This window comes from Lissotriton vulgaris, chromosome 6 (assembly GCF_964263255.1).
Source record: "Lissotriton vulgaris chromosome 6, aLisVul1.2, whole genome shotgun sequence".
NCBI classification, from domain to species: Eukaryota; Metazoa; Chordata; class Amphibia; order Caudata; family Salamandridae; genus Lissotriton; species Lissotriton vulgaris.
Window position 1 is genome coordinate 164,577,722 of NC_141694.1, and position 15,253 is coordinate 164,592,974.

Sequence of the window (15,253 nt, forward strand, 5' to 3'; positions counted from 1 at the left end):
GGAGTGGTTCAACAGGCACAGGGCCCAAAAGCCAAAAGGAAATGCACAGGGCTACAACATCAAGTGGCAGATGGAAAAGGGAAAAAAACTAAGGAGGTCGCGCTCAAAGAGAACTTGTTAATAAGTGCTTCACATATATCATCACCGGTAAAGGATGGGCCAACCGTATTGCGTTCCAGGGAAGGAGATGCCCCATGTGTTTCGGATGTCACCTTTTGGAAAAAATTGGAAAATACTGTACATAAGTTTACCCTTCCCATACATGAAAGACTGGACCGAATTGATTTTGGTTTGGAACTTTTGCTGTCATCAGCACATGCCAGGGGGGTTCAGGGAAGGGACCCAATTGGCAGGCAGTCAAATGTGGGGGGGCAAGGTACTCTAGGCACTAGCTCTGATGCTCTGATCAATCCTAATATGTCCACTAAAGGAGCTCAAAGCCTTGCAGCAGAGAATATATCAGCTTCTAGTGCCATGATCCCACGGAGAATCTCAGAGGGGGCACCCCATATAGAACGGGCAAGCAAGGATAAAGCTGTGAAGGTCACTAGCCCTTCGAAAAAAATCCCAAACAACCCTCAAACCTCCTACAATTCATGATGTGCAGAAGCAACAAACAATTGATCTTGCCCCGGATTCAGCCCGTATGTGGTAGTTCTGACAGGGGTGTCACTATTAGAATATGGCAAGAGGGAGTCCTACAGGGAACTGAAAAATAAGTGTATTTTTTGGCTAAATGTCAATCGGCCACTGCCTAGCTACGTTTGCCCAGAAATATTATTTGCTAGGAGAGTAAATTGGGTGGGAAGAAGGGCAAATCAACTGAAGGTGATTGTATCATAGTTAACTTCAGGGACACAAGATGTGCCGAATTTATTTGTAATGAGGGACAATTCCTCCCCTATACCCGAATCCAATCACTTCCCCTAAGGTTCGTTTACGCCCCTGAACAAAATACAGAATGGGGCACCCCTCTAGGAGGTGTGACTCCAAACTATCACAAACCACAAAACATCAGATTACAAAATAGGTTTGGTGCTCTGTCAGGACTAGAAGACTGTGACTGACAGCCAAACACGGTAGAAGGGGAAATTAGAAGCAGTTCACCAAAAGGAATAATAACTGTGGGGAAATTTATTGAGGGATGTCCGCCTATCAGGAGATCTGTAAAACTGAATGAGTGGAATACTGTAGATCTGCTCTTTTGGAATGTGGCGGGACTTTCAACTAAATTTCATAATAAGGAATGGCTGGACTATGTAAATAAATTTAATGTAATCTCTGTATAGGAAACATGGGAAGTTGACCCAACAAACTTTAATCTTGAGGGATATAAGCTGTTTGGGATTCCGGCTGTAAGATCTAGGGCAGGTAGAGCGAAAGGAGGTCTCGCTCTGTGGGAGCATATGACTCTAGATGGGACTTGGACAGATCTCAACTGGAAATCAGATTGTATGCTTGCAGTTCAGTTTAAAACCAGGGATCTTAATCTGATTATAGTTAATTTTTATAACATTGGAGGTTCCAGAGGGGAGGAGTTGGAGGTTCAACTGGGAACCTAGATTGAAAAGATGAAAAATGCCCAAGCTCCCTTACTTCTAATTGCAGGTGATTTTAACTGCCATTTATGTCCTCGGCTGATTCCCTTTACGGAAAATTGGGCATCGTGTAATCTAGTGGAGGGTGCCCACTTTGACCACACAATAGATGGAGTTGATCTCAACGGGATGATGAATAACTTTGATCTGTTCCATTCCATGGATCTTTTATCCTTTAACCCCAAAAGTGGGGTCAACCCAACCTTTAAAGGTAGAGGATGTAGCTCATATATTGACTTTGTCATTGTCTCCCGCTTACTTAAAGAGAGAGTTTTACGATTTAACATCAATTGTAGTGGTTTTAGCAATCATAATCCTCTTACAGTGAGCATTGCAGTGTCAAAAGTGAATAGCGGAAAAAGGAAGAGACCCCAAGACGTCATGGAGATGGTTACAGACCAAGGGAGAAGGCTAAAATGGGCTAAAATGGATAGTGTATGTTTTTATAAGTCCATAGTCTCCAAAAGGAAACAGCAGTTGGAGGTATGCCTAAACCCAGAGTATAAAGGGCCACAGGTGGTGGAGGCATTTGAGGAGATGGGCAGGCTAGTAGATTGCCTAATGCATGTGACAGGGAAAGGGAAGGAAATGCATAACCAGAGATGGTTCGATAGGGGATGCTCTCTGGCCGAGAGAAAGCTTAGAGCTGCCCTCAAACAGAAACCAAGAGATGGTGTAAGGGTTGCACTCTGTAGAACACACTATAAGCGAGAAGTAAGGCACCGTAAGTTAGCTCTTCAAACTGAAACGTGGGAAGATCTACGTTAGGCTGCGGAAAAACGTGATCTCACCAGGTTTTGGCAAATAATCAATAAACGTAGCTTTCAAGATGGGAATAGCCCTAGCATTGCAACAAATGTACCCCCAGCACAATGGGTGAAACATTTCAGTGCTTTATACAATAAAGGGACCATGCTGGAAGATGACCAAGATGAACAGAGGGATATCGTAGCTGAGAGGATCTAATTTTCCCTAAAAGAGATTGAGGGGGGCATGAAGGGCCTTACACGCAATAAAGCTCCAGGTCCTGATGGGATCCCACCAGACCTTTTCCTAAGTAACATAGAATTATGGGGCCCGGTAGTTTCAAAAGTTATAAATGAGTCCATAGTATTGGGTTTACCCCGCTCATGGTCAACAGCGACCATAGTACCAATTTTTAAGAAGGGTAGCAGAGACAGCCCTCAATGCTATAGACCCATTTATCTAATTCATGTAACAGCTAAAGTAATGGGTCGGGCTATCCTGAACCACTTAATGGAATGGGAAGAAGAAAACAGTATCCTCACAGAAGTCCAGTATGGCTTCCGGGCCGGGAGGTCCACGACAGACCAGTGTCTAAACTTATATTTACTGGTCACGAAATATACAGTTGCCAGACAGGAGAAAGTTTACTTAGCCTTTATGGATCTGGCAGCAGCTTTCGATTGTGTAAATCGATCGAAGCTGTGGGGAATATTGTCGGATTTGGGGGTTGATGTTGGCCTTATTTCTATTCTGAGGAACCTTCACCAGAATACATCCGCAACAGTGACTCTTTTAAATGTACAAGCGGGGTGAGGCATACTTGCACCCTTCTTTTTTTCCATTTACATTAATGGCCTAGAACGTTTTTTATTAAATTTGAAAGCAGACACGTCCAGAATAGGAAGTAGATCCGTTCCAGTTCTGCTTTATGCGGACGACGCGGTCCTGCTGACCCGAACCCCAGTAGGACTGCAACATCTGATTGACGGATTTGTGGAGTTTATGTCTAGCCTTGACCTATCTGCCAACCTGACAAAATCATATATAATGGAGCTAGGCCCAAAACACAAAGGCAAATATTTTAATTATAAAATTGGCACCACAAGTCTGGCAAAAGTGCAGACTTTTTTATACTTAGGCATTTTCTTCAATAGAAATCTGAATTTTAAACCATTGATCGATGAACATGGCAGTAAGCTGGCAGTGAGCTCAGGAGCGGTTATGAACTTTGGGAGCAGAATAGGCCGCTGGGCTCCCGAACAAATGCTGACCATGTACAATTCGATCACTGTTGCGAAGGTTGTGTACGGGGCAGAGTTATGGGGAATGAGTAATGCAACCAGCTTACAGACCAAGGAAAACAAATATTTAAGGAGGTTGCTTAAAGTACCCCAATCTGTACCATCATATATAGTACATGAGGAACTCGGTTGTAAGCACCTGGACAGGGTGAGGAAAAGACCCAAATTATGGGTCTCTCAGGATGCCAATCTGTTGCGGTTAATTATCACAGGATTGCAGATCTCCCGAGGCTTCGCCGGGAGCAACGGTGTTCTTTTACTTCCCTGATGACATTTTAATTGACTTGTGCCTACCTGTTCAGCGCACATCGCTCAGCGCCCAGGAACCAGCGCTCAGTTACTCTTTGGCTGCCCCCTCACCTGCTACCACGACCCAGACCGCCAGACCGCCTCCGCTGATCGCCCCCTCCTTGCCTCGCGTGGGGAGTGAGACGGGTGGCCATTACACCTTGGGCGGGTCTGGGCTGGGCGTGCAGTCCTCTGGCTCCTCCACCCCCTGCCACGCCCCACTCGAAACTCCCCCCACATGTGTCCCTAAATAATCACTTCCCCTCACCGACGGAGCAGCGGGCGGGCGCAGCGGGCGCGACGAAGGCGCGCCGAAGTTGCGCCTAAGTTAAGCCCGTCTGCGCCCGTCTGCGGCCGACCGGGGCTAGGGGCTCATCACCCTGCCCAAATTATTTCTTACACTTCTTCCCAGCTTCATAGTCTACAGGGTCCGTGGGCTCTATGTCCCTCTACACACACACGGATATCCCAGCTTGATTTATCCTCTGCTTCTCACTGTTCTTGCTCATTTGCCTCTCTCACTCCGCCCCCCCCCCCATAGAGGTTGCCAGCACTGCTTCAGTTAAGACCCTCAAGGCTTATTACTTGAATACCAGATCGGCGGTGGCTCACTCACATGAACTATCAGTGCTGTTAGATCTCCACGCACCGGATCTTCTCCTCTTAACCGAGACATGGTTCTGTGATGACTCTCTACCTACTTTGCTAGCCACTCTTCCCGCCCCTTACTACGCCCTGCAAGCGGATCGTTCATCTGGCAGAACGGGGGGTGGCGTAGCAGTCATTGCCCGTTCTGATCTTCCATTTCAACTGCTCTCTCTCCCCGATATTGCCACCACTGAGTATCTGGCTATCCGTACTACGTCCACATCCCCCCTCTCACCTGTGTTCTCATTTATCGCCCTCCCCAGTCACCTCTACGCTTTCTCCCCGATTTCCAGGAGGTGCTAGCCACCCTCTCTGTTAATACCTCTTCTGTGTTATTACTGGGCGATTTCAATTTCTGGCCCTCTGACCCAGCAGAGTGTTTATCCTCGAGAGAGTTCTCAGACACACTTTTATCTCTTAATTTTGTCTCTCATGTATCCTCTCCAACTCACGTCAAGGGGCATATATTGGACCAGATTTGGTCCTTGAACTGCCCTGTCGACTCCCTTTCTATCTCTCCCTGCTCTTGGTCCGACCACCACCTGATTTCTTTTGTTCTTCCTATTAGTTCCATAGCTAGGGTTCCCCTTCCTGAAAATGTCTGGGTCCGCTCGTGCCATTTTAAGTGCTTCCTACCCCGCCTTACATGGTCTTTCCACCCTGGCTCAGGCCAACACCATTGAACAATGGCTCTCCTCAGCCAGCGAGTCTATTGCCCCCTTGAAGCGATTGACCTCCAAGCGGGAGAAAGATGCCAATCTGTGGTTTACCGATGACCTTAAAACCATCAAATTATCGGTACGCCGTGCTGAGAGGGCCTGGAGGAGAAACTACTGTCCCATCCTAAGAGCTGATTTTACTACTCTATTAGCTCAATATAAGAATGCTATCCTGGCTGCTAAAACAGCCTATTTTTCCTCCAAGATCCTCACAGCCGAGAACCAATCAAGGGAAATCTTCTTGATTGTTCAGAACCTAGCCTTTTCAGATCGCACTTCCCTTAAGCCCTCCCCCTCCCAGGCCCTCTGCCACTCTTTGAATAATTTTTTTATTGATAAAATCGCCGCTATCAAAGCCAATATCCCTTCACCTTCCCCGTCTTTTGTTGACCCTCAGTGTCCTCCTCCGCAAGGACAATTAAATACTCTCCCCACCCTGACCAAGGAATCCTTTACAGCATTAATCCCCATCGTAAAATCTGGCTCTCCCCTTGACACCTGTCCCGCTCACATACTTTGTCACATTTACACCTCTTGCCCTGATCCTCCCCTTCACTTTCTCAACAGCTCCCTTTCTCAGGGAGTTGTCCCCAACCCTTTGAAATCAGCTATTATTTTACCTATTTTAAAAAAGCCTGGCGCGGACCCTTCGATCCCAGCCAACTATCGCCCCATTTCTCTCCTACCATTTTTGGCCAAGGTGCTCGAGCGCCATGTCACCAGGTCTCTGAGCACCTTTGTGGAGGAGAATGGGGTATTGGCTTCCCGTCAGGCTGGCTTTCGCCCCGCACACTCCACGGAGTCCGTAGTCCTTTCGGTCCTTGACAACCTCAGGGAGGGGAGGGATACCAATCAATCCCAGGCATTGGTCCTCCTCGATCTCTCAGCCGCCTTTGACACGGTGGATCATACCATCTTACTCTCCCGTGTCGCGGCGGCAGGGATCGGGGGCACGGCCCTGGTATGGGTATCCTCCTTCCTGAGGGACCGCACCCAGGCAGTTCGCCTGGGTGATTTCTCTGCGGACTTCCGGAAGGTTCAGTGCGGGGTCCCCCAAGGTTCCTCCCTCTCACCTCTTCTGTTCAACCTTTACATGTCCCCCCTCATTTTTTCTTTAGAACAAATGGAGGTCGCCGTATATAACTATGCGGATGACCTCCAACTTGTTTTCAACCTGTCTTCTTCTCCTGCCTCTATTTCTAATTTCCAGTCTACTATGATTTTTATCAGGGACTGGATGGATTTCAACCACCTGAAACTCAACCCTGATAAGACCGAGTTGGTGTTGACGGGTGGTTGTTCCAGTCCCTGGTCTTCACTTTTTTGGCCCCCTTCCCTTGGTCTCCCTCCGGTCCCCTCTACCTCTGTCAAAACCCTAGGTATTAAACTCAACTCCCATCTTACCCTTCACTCCCAGGTTAGTTCTGTGGTTTCTTCTTCCTTTCTTTCTCTTCGTACCAGCCGCAAGGTCTCTCGATTTTTCACCTTTGAGGCCTTGAAACTGATCGTCCTTGCGATGGTCATCTCCCGCCTGGATTATGGCAACGCCCTATATGCAGGTATACCTGCATATAGCCTCAGGCGGTTGCAGATGATTCAAAACCAGGCGGCTCGGTTGGTCTTTAACCTTCCCAAATCCTCACATGTCACTCCCCTCCTGAAAATCTTACATTGGCTCCCGGTTCGGGAACGTGTCCAATTCAAGCTTGCGACTATCACCTACCAGGCTCGACTGGGCACGGCCCCTGCCTTCATTTCCTCGGAGATTATCCCCTACTTGCCAGCCAGGGAGCTCCGATCCTCTTCTCAATTTCTGCTGACATTCCCCCGGTTTCGCCGGAAAAAGTGGGGGGGTTCAAAATTTGCGACCCTTGCCCCAGCTCTCTGGAATTCATTACCCTTAGAGCTCAGATCCCTAACTCCATATTCCCAGTTTCGAAAGAAACTTAAAGCTTATTTTTTCAGTAAAATATTCACTTAGTCCCTTGTCACCTGTCCCCCTCCCTTTGTCTCTTGTGGAGATCTGCCAGTTACAGCGCCATGAAACCGCTGGTGTAAGAGCGCTATACAAGAACTTTTAAACTCAAACTAAAACTCAAACAGACTGCTTGGGGAGTGAGAAAGGTATGTCTATCCCCTGGTTAAAAAATGTGAAAGGGGCTTTGGAAAGCATTGGATTTGGAAATTTGTTTTCAAATCCACAGAGTATTACAAAACAAGATCAAGCAAGAGTAATGACAAGTTCTCCAAACTTACCACCGGGTCACGAGAAATGAGGGAAAGTAGTAAGCACACTGTACAGGCCTATATGACAGAGAAACCCTCTAGGGGGATGGAGCCCTATCTCTCCCTTGTATACAACCCCCACAACAGGTTTTTACTAACGCGTTTTAGACTCAACTTGCTACATCATCTTTTATATGAACCTGCGGGATTCACCAATGCGGTTGAGTCAAAGGGTCCCTGTGGCTGCGATCACCGATCTCCACAGGATACTCTTCACTTTGTATTATTATGCCCATTTTATCAAGCACCCAGACGCTGTTTTTTAATGCATCTTTTTTAAAAAGCTAATTTAAGATCAGCAAGAGACGCCTTGTTTTTTTAAAGGAGTGAAGAGATCCCCTGACAATATTTTGTGTGATTAACTTCTTGAGGGTTGCAGAAAGATTAAGGTCCACTAAATGAATTTGATTTTTGATATTGCTAATGGAGAAAATGTGGATGTGGCCGAATACTGTATATTTGATTAGTTTATTCTTGCTTCTTTTTAATGAAATGTTTTTATAGTGCTAATAATGTACTTTTATGGTGTTGTTGAAATACCGAATAAAGAATTTTGAAACTGAAATTAATAATGTTTGCATTTCCTAAATTACAAATAAAGCCGAAAGCATGTTTGTAATTAAAAAGTCTATAAGATAAAAATAAAGGCTTTAAAAACAATTTCCGTATATCTATATAAAAATTACAAAATAGGATAAAGTGCATAGTTGATTGTGCAGATCTTTCATCACATGGGCAGTTAGGTAATTTGTGGGTCCATTTTTTGATTTTTGGGAAGGCTACTAAAAAATGTAATGTATCCATTCTCAACCTTGTTAGTTAAAACCTATACTGGATGTTTCTTACCAATACAAGGTATCAATCAATCAATCAATCAATGACACTTATAGAGCGCGCTACATACCCGTAGGGTCTCAAGGCGCTAAGGGTATAGGGGTAAGCCAACCATGGCCACCCGTTCATGGTAGGATACAACACTTTCTTTTAAGTTAGCAACTCTATCTCTATCGTTTTCCACAAGTTTAGAATATCTGGCCGTCTGGTCCCTTTTGCTAATCTCTTGAATGGTCGAAGGATTCTTTTTATCAAAGTCAAATTTACAATAAGTTAATAATTTGGAGATATGCTCCAACCACAGAATTTTCCTGTTAAAATCAAGTGTCAGACAGTCCATTATTATTTCTTTCGAGAATTTAGTTTCATCTTTGGACCATATCCCTTGCCACGGGAGCAAGCCAGCTAAATGTATTGTGTCAGTTAGGTATTGAGCCATTAATTCCTTATGTACTATGCAATTGCTGTAGCTTGAGGGACCGCTAATAATCTTTAAAACAATGTATTTTCTTGTATTTGTAGAGTAGCAATAGGTGCTCTCCGCCCAATCGCGGCCCCATACAAACCCCAGTGATACACTTGCTCCGATACAGGGCTAAAATCTCTCATATGGGCTTATTTCCTAATTTTGTGGAAAATCTAAAAATACTTTCCGTCACTTTTAAAAACTTCATGCTGTTCAGTTCAATGTGCATATTCCATCAGCCAGTTTTGCTAAAAAGCTTTCCTAAGTATGAGAAGGTAGAGACTCTATTTATAACAACCCCACCAGTATGATGTTGTCTGATCTTAGGTCTATTATTCCAACATGTCCACACAAGTGATTTTTTTCAATTTTGCTGTAAAATTGTGTCAGTCATAAATGACACAACATTTTTGATTAAATGTTGCAGCCCATTGACCTTCCTAGAAATTAGGACAGCGTTGTCCGCATATAAGAGGACTGGCGTAGGGCGCATACCTACTTTTGGGGCTTTTACTGGTAGTGATTGTACAAAAGAGTCTACACTATTAATATAAAGAGAAAATAAAAAGGCCACTAATACACATCCCTGTCTTATGCAACGTGTAACTCTAAAGGCTGAAGTGCATTCTCCTCTTTTTCCAAAACGTACCGTAGAAGTTGAAAAATTGTAAATCTGAGACATGTAGTTAATAATTTCTAAAGGTACGCCTTGCCCATTTAGTATTTGATGGGTAACTAGGTCAAAATCACTGGTTAGGTCTACAAAGCATAAATGTAACGTCCCTTCCTTTACTAGGGTATATTTCCCTATTAGTAAATCTAAATTCAGGCATTGTTCCACCGTTCCAATACCTCTTCTGAATCCGTACTGGGCATCCGATAAGATGTTAGCTTCGAATGCCCAGTTTTCAAGCCTTTCTAACAAAATGCAGCCCATCACTTTAAAGGAGGAATCAAGAAGAGATATTGGACAGTAGCAATTAGCCATTCCCCTGTCCCCTTTTTTAAAAGTGGGTACAATATTGCTCTCTACCGAGGTTGCAGGTAAAGTGCCTTTCAATGTTGCATTAAAGACATTCAATAAGATGGGTATCCAGAGAGCCATGTTAAACTTAAATACGTCAATTGGCACACCATCTGCGCCAGACGCTTTCCCATTTGCACTTTTTTCCAGTGCAGTTTTTATCTCGTCTGGAGTTATTGGAGCCATTCCGACCGGTTTTATGGTAATACATTTATCTACAATGGCGTTAATACTTTTTATAGCGCCTGCATTAAAAATATGCTCAAAGTGGGATACCTAAGGTTCCAGGGCAATTTTTGCTACACTACTCTCATTGAAAAAAGGATGATTAATAATTTTCCAGAATAGCACTTGATCATTCGTAGCTGCTGCTTGGGTTAAATTTTCCCACGCCCCCTCACGTATCTCTATTTTCCTTTCTATTAGGGGATGATGATAATCTTTCCTCACAGTTTGAATCCTAGTATTATCTCTTGGTTTCTGTTTTAACGCCAGTTTCAGATCTCTATTTAATTTTGACAATAGGTGGTTAAAACATCTGGGGTTAATATTGCACATTTGTTTTTTAGGTCGAGCAGACCTAAAAAGCATGCGAAGCATGCTTGTCTGCGAAGGCATCTTTTGCTGGCGTTTCTGGGGGAATGTGAGACAGCGATCGCCCACACGCTTCGCTGTCTCAGATTCGTCCGTGTGAACGCGCTTTTGTATCTAGCTGCTGGCAGCTTGCTGGAGACAGCTTCAGTGCTTTCGGTTTCGAACTACGTGTTCTGGCTTTCGTGTAAAAGCTTGAGCGCTTTCACTTTTAGAGTGCGTGTCTTTATTTTTTGACAGCATTAATTCCTGTTATTTATTTAGTAAGCTTTGGCAAGACATTTTGTACATTATTCCGGTGGTATGCAAAACAATAAGGCAGACTTTAATTTAAGTGCGTGTCGGTTATTTTCTTTCACACAGTAACTGCAAAGGCAAACTTTTCGAAACGCGTGTCGTGTTATTTTATTTTATTATTCCGTTGCGATCGCACACAATGAGGCAGACTTTAATTTGAGTGCTTTTCGTGTGATTTTCTCTCATAGTAACTGCAAACGTAGACTTTCCTTTTAAGTGCGTGTCATAATTTTCCGCTTTTCGTTTACAGTGGCAAATACACGCATGCCATACACAGAGACACACAAGCGCCCATGCACGCACCCATACATACAGAGAACCCACCCCCGCCGCTACACACATGCGCGCACACACACGTGCGTACAGCCCCCCGCACGCACCCCTCCTCCCCCTTCCAGCGCACAAACACAGCCACGCACCCCCCCCAACTCACTCACAGGACAGGCTCGCACGCATACAGCCACGCACGCACACACCCCCACCACCACTCACAGGCTCATCCCGCGCGCACTCAGCCCCCCTCTCCCCCACTAACCGGGTGTCTCAGGCTGCTCTCGTCCCCGCGGTGGTGGCGGCATTACACACGGATGCATTCATTTTTGGTAGGCACCGGGTGATTAAACGACTTGCCCAGAATTCCAGGATGTAGAGCTGACGCACTACGCCGCATTCAACATCTCTCTAGCACAACAAGGATTTCCTGGAAGTCCACCTTACGTCACAGAACATACTCGCTCTCCCATTGGGCGTCCTTTCTGTCACGTGACATTGTTCAAAACCTATCCTTAGCCCTGTTCTCGTAGGACGGGAGTTGGACGGCGAAGCAAATACATTCTGGCGTGAAAGGAGAACCCTAACTCGACATATGTTATTTTTATTTATTTTACTGTGTGTGCATCAGTACAAAACATTGTAAGGCAACAGCAACCAGCCAAGAACTGGGATGCCCGCCGAGGCATCTAAGCACACATCCAGTATTATAGTGCCTAATTCACCTCTCCTACCTATTTCCGTTATCTCTTCCCTCCTCACCTCATCTCTCCCGCCAACCATTTCCCCCGCAGTCTCCAAACAACACTGGCAATTTCCTGTTTGCTCAGTTCTTGTGCGATTCCAATTGTCAGATGTCAAAAGCTGTGCAGCGTTTTTATTTTAATACTTATCTTCTGATAACATTGAATCCGAATTACAGGACGAGGACGTCCAGTCTGAAAACAAAGGAAGTGCAGCCTAGTTAGGGATGGCTTCATCTAGCGAATAGCTTGCCTGCCAATAATAAGAATTCCTAATACATTCCAACCACATCATCACTCAGCACCACAACAGCACTATCCTTCATTGATACCAAAAAGCATTACCATAGCTATTAAAACTCGCATTATGACACTCTAAAGTATTGGCTTGGTAAATAACAGTACTATTAATTTATATATTTGCAAAACCAACACATATTAAACAAACATGTCATTTACAATACTAATAGCTCACACATTCCTAATGCGAGACCTATTGCATTGTAAATGCTTGTTACTTTTAGTTGTAAGATCCCTGGCAATAGAAGTGGTGATGTTACAGAAGGCATTTACAACTGTTCCATGAAAGGTACGGGATTCACTCCTGTCCATTTAATAGAGACTCCATTATTGCCGTAGTAGTAATTTCTTCATCCAGTCATTTACCACTTGTTCTAGAGAAAAAATATAGCCTGATTGTGACAGTTAATGGATTATGGTCACTAAAGAGGCTGTTTTCAGTATAAGAAATCACCTGGTTACAGCAGTTAAAGGATACAATAAAATGATCTATGTTAGAGGACGACCTGCTTCCTACAAACAAGGGTCCCAAATATTTTCCATCAGAGCCTGTTGGTTCTAAGACATATAGCTCATACTTGTGCATCATATAGTTAATTGTCTCACCATACCCATCGTGTATGAAGTGTGAAATCCTGTCCCCTAAAACATCATAATACCCACAGGGTTCGCCCCCATCATGAGCACACTTAACACAGTTAAAATAGCCCACCCAAATGAGATTATAATCCCCTTTGACACCCTTCAAAAAGTTATCCAGGTCATTTTCCAACGAGGTCATTACTTGACACTTTGTTTTGTTTAAAATATTATTATAAAAATGTATTATGACAAATGCCTGACTTTCTAGCGAGCGAAGTTCCAAAAATTGGTAATATTCGGACGAGTCAAAATTTTCACTTAAGGATAGAGGTAAAGTGACCGCAATCAGAATAGCGAGGCCACCTTTTGCTCTTCCCATGCTTGAAGGCCTAGCATTGGTGCTGATTGTTTGAAAACCATCTATAAAGAAAGGCTCAGTACACCATGTCTCTTGGATTAATATGATCGTATATCCATCTAATATTTTTAGCCTATCCTCATCCTTAAGTTTACTTTTAACCCCCGCTATATTCCAGGTCATGAATTTAAATGTTTCGCCAATGGGTAGCAAAAGCCCACCACTCTCCTGTTCACCCTTTAGTGGATGTATAATAACATGGGTATTTAATTTAACCATATCCTCTTGTGAATCCAAGGTCCCTTGGTTTTCTTGTTCATTATTAATGGTCAAATTTGTTACATTAAGGATGTCTTCGCTGGCAAGCATATGATCCACTTCACCAGTCCCCTCTGGTTGTGTAGTTATATACATATCGGGAGACCAAGAATTCGCGTTATCACCCAAGTTCAGTCTCCATTGGTCCTCCCTTACCCATCTAAGTCAGTCTTCTTCGCTACATCTGCCGAGTGTAGAGAATCTGTTGTAAAGAGGGTAATTTAACATTGGTTGGTATCTCTGTTTTATAGGGTGTTTATTTGGAATAGGATTGTAAAAGAAACCAAGTGGGATTGCCATAATACGGTCATTTGTAGCTAGACAAAATCCACTGTAATTATCCGCAAAATGGTTTAACAAATTGCCCACCAACTTACGGTTTCAGAAGTTAACCACTACACACTCTCCATCGCATGATTTTCTAGAATCACCCACCCAATCAACTCTCCTTAGCATGATTATGTCTTGATAGAGGATATGCGCCCTGGCAACACTATTTGTGGCAAGCCAGTAAACTACTTGATTTTTTAAAGTATCGTATGTTTCTCTCTGGCTTGTATTTAGCTTTGGAAATTTTTTATAAAACAATAACATACGGTGTAGCTTGGGGTGGAAGATTAAACAGTACTTTACGATAAAGATCATCCTCACCAGGTAATGCTCTACTAGATAGGGGCAGAGTATTAAGTTACCTAGCAGAATGAGGGTTATCATGGGATTTAACTTCTTTATCCGATCTCTGACCAAAGACCGGTCATGCAATGGTTTCTTTGTTCAAATTTGGCATATTTATCTTGTGTAACTCTCTATATACAGCCCTGTCTATTGTGGTTACACAGTCCCTTTCCTCTATGTCTCTACTGGGTAGAATTTGATCAAATGCTGTAGCACCAGATGTTTTATTTTTAGTATTTTGCGATTGATTATTAAGAACCAGATCTGTTAAAAAAGTCATGTCTTTCTGTAGCGATTTCATTTCAGTCATAAGACGTCCTTCGATTTTATCTAATTTACCATGGAGTGTTTTAAACAACTTTTCATGATCATGTTCCACCTGGCTATCCTTTTTACGATCATCCCTTTTAAAAGCAGATTTGATGACTCCCCCCCTTTTTTTTTCTTAGGTTTAGGTTTTATCATGGGGTGGGATAGGCTTATTTGCCTGCCCCTCAGCCTGCTCTTCCATCAGAGAGATAGGGACAATTGCGATTGATTCTTTTTCTTTTTGGCTGGAGGAGATCTTGGTGATGTAACGTTAGTCAGCAATGAAATCTCTAATGGCGAGGTAAACACACAGGGGTTGAGATGTCCATTTAATTGTCCATAAGAGTGTTCAGAATCAGGATCAATACTTCTACTACGACCTTTCTCCTTGGCCTTTTCACCCTTCTCATGCGCACATATTCATCGTACAATCTCGCCCTGTAATACATTGTCCCTTATCGCTGCATTAAGAGCAGTTTTGCTAGTTGCCAGTTGTTCCTCAACTTGTACAATTTCGCTATCAATGATGCCCACTGCACTTTTTAGGTAATTTGTTATCGGGCAGTTTTAGGGGGTAATTTTCCACTTAACGTAGGTAATTTTCTTTTGCCCATGTTTGATGGTGGTAGCAGTGGTCAAACAAACAGAAGGCTCCTTACCATTGTGTTCGATCCCGCAGGCACGGAGGCTGGCCCTGCCCTGTCACGTCCTGTCCCGCGCTGTTTGAGCCTTGCCCGGGATTTAAAGCGCCTCCAGCGCTGGCGCTGATAGGCTTATGGCGCGCATCCTGGGCGCCTCGCGTTGCAGCTTCGGGGTTATGGTTTTGCTCCCCCAAGCTGATCCTTCGTTGGTGGTAGTGGCTATTCTGGCACGGGCACAAGGAAATCGGCAGAGAATAA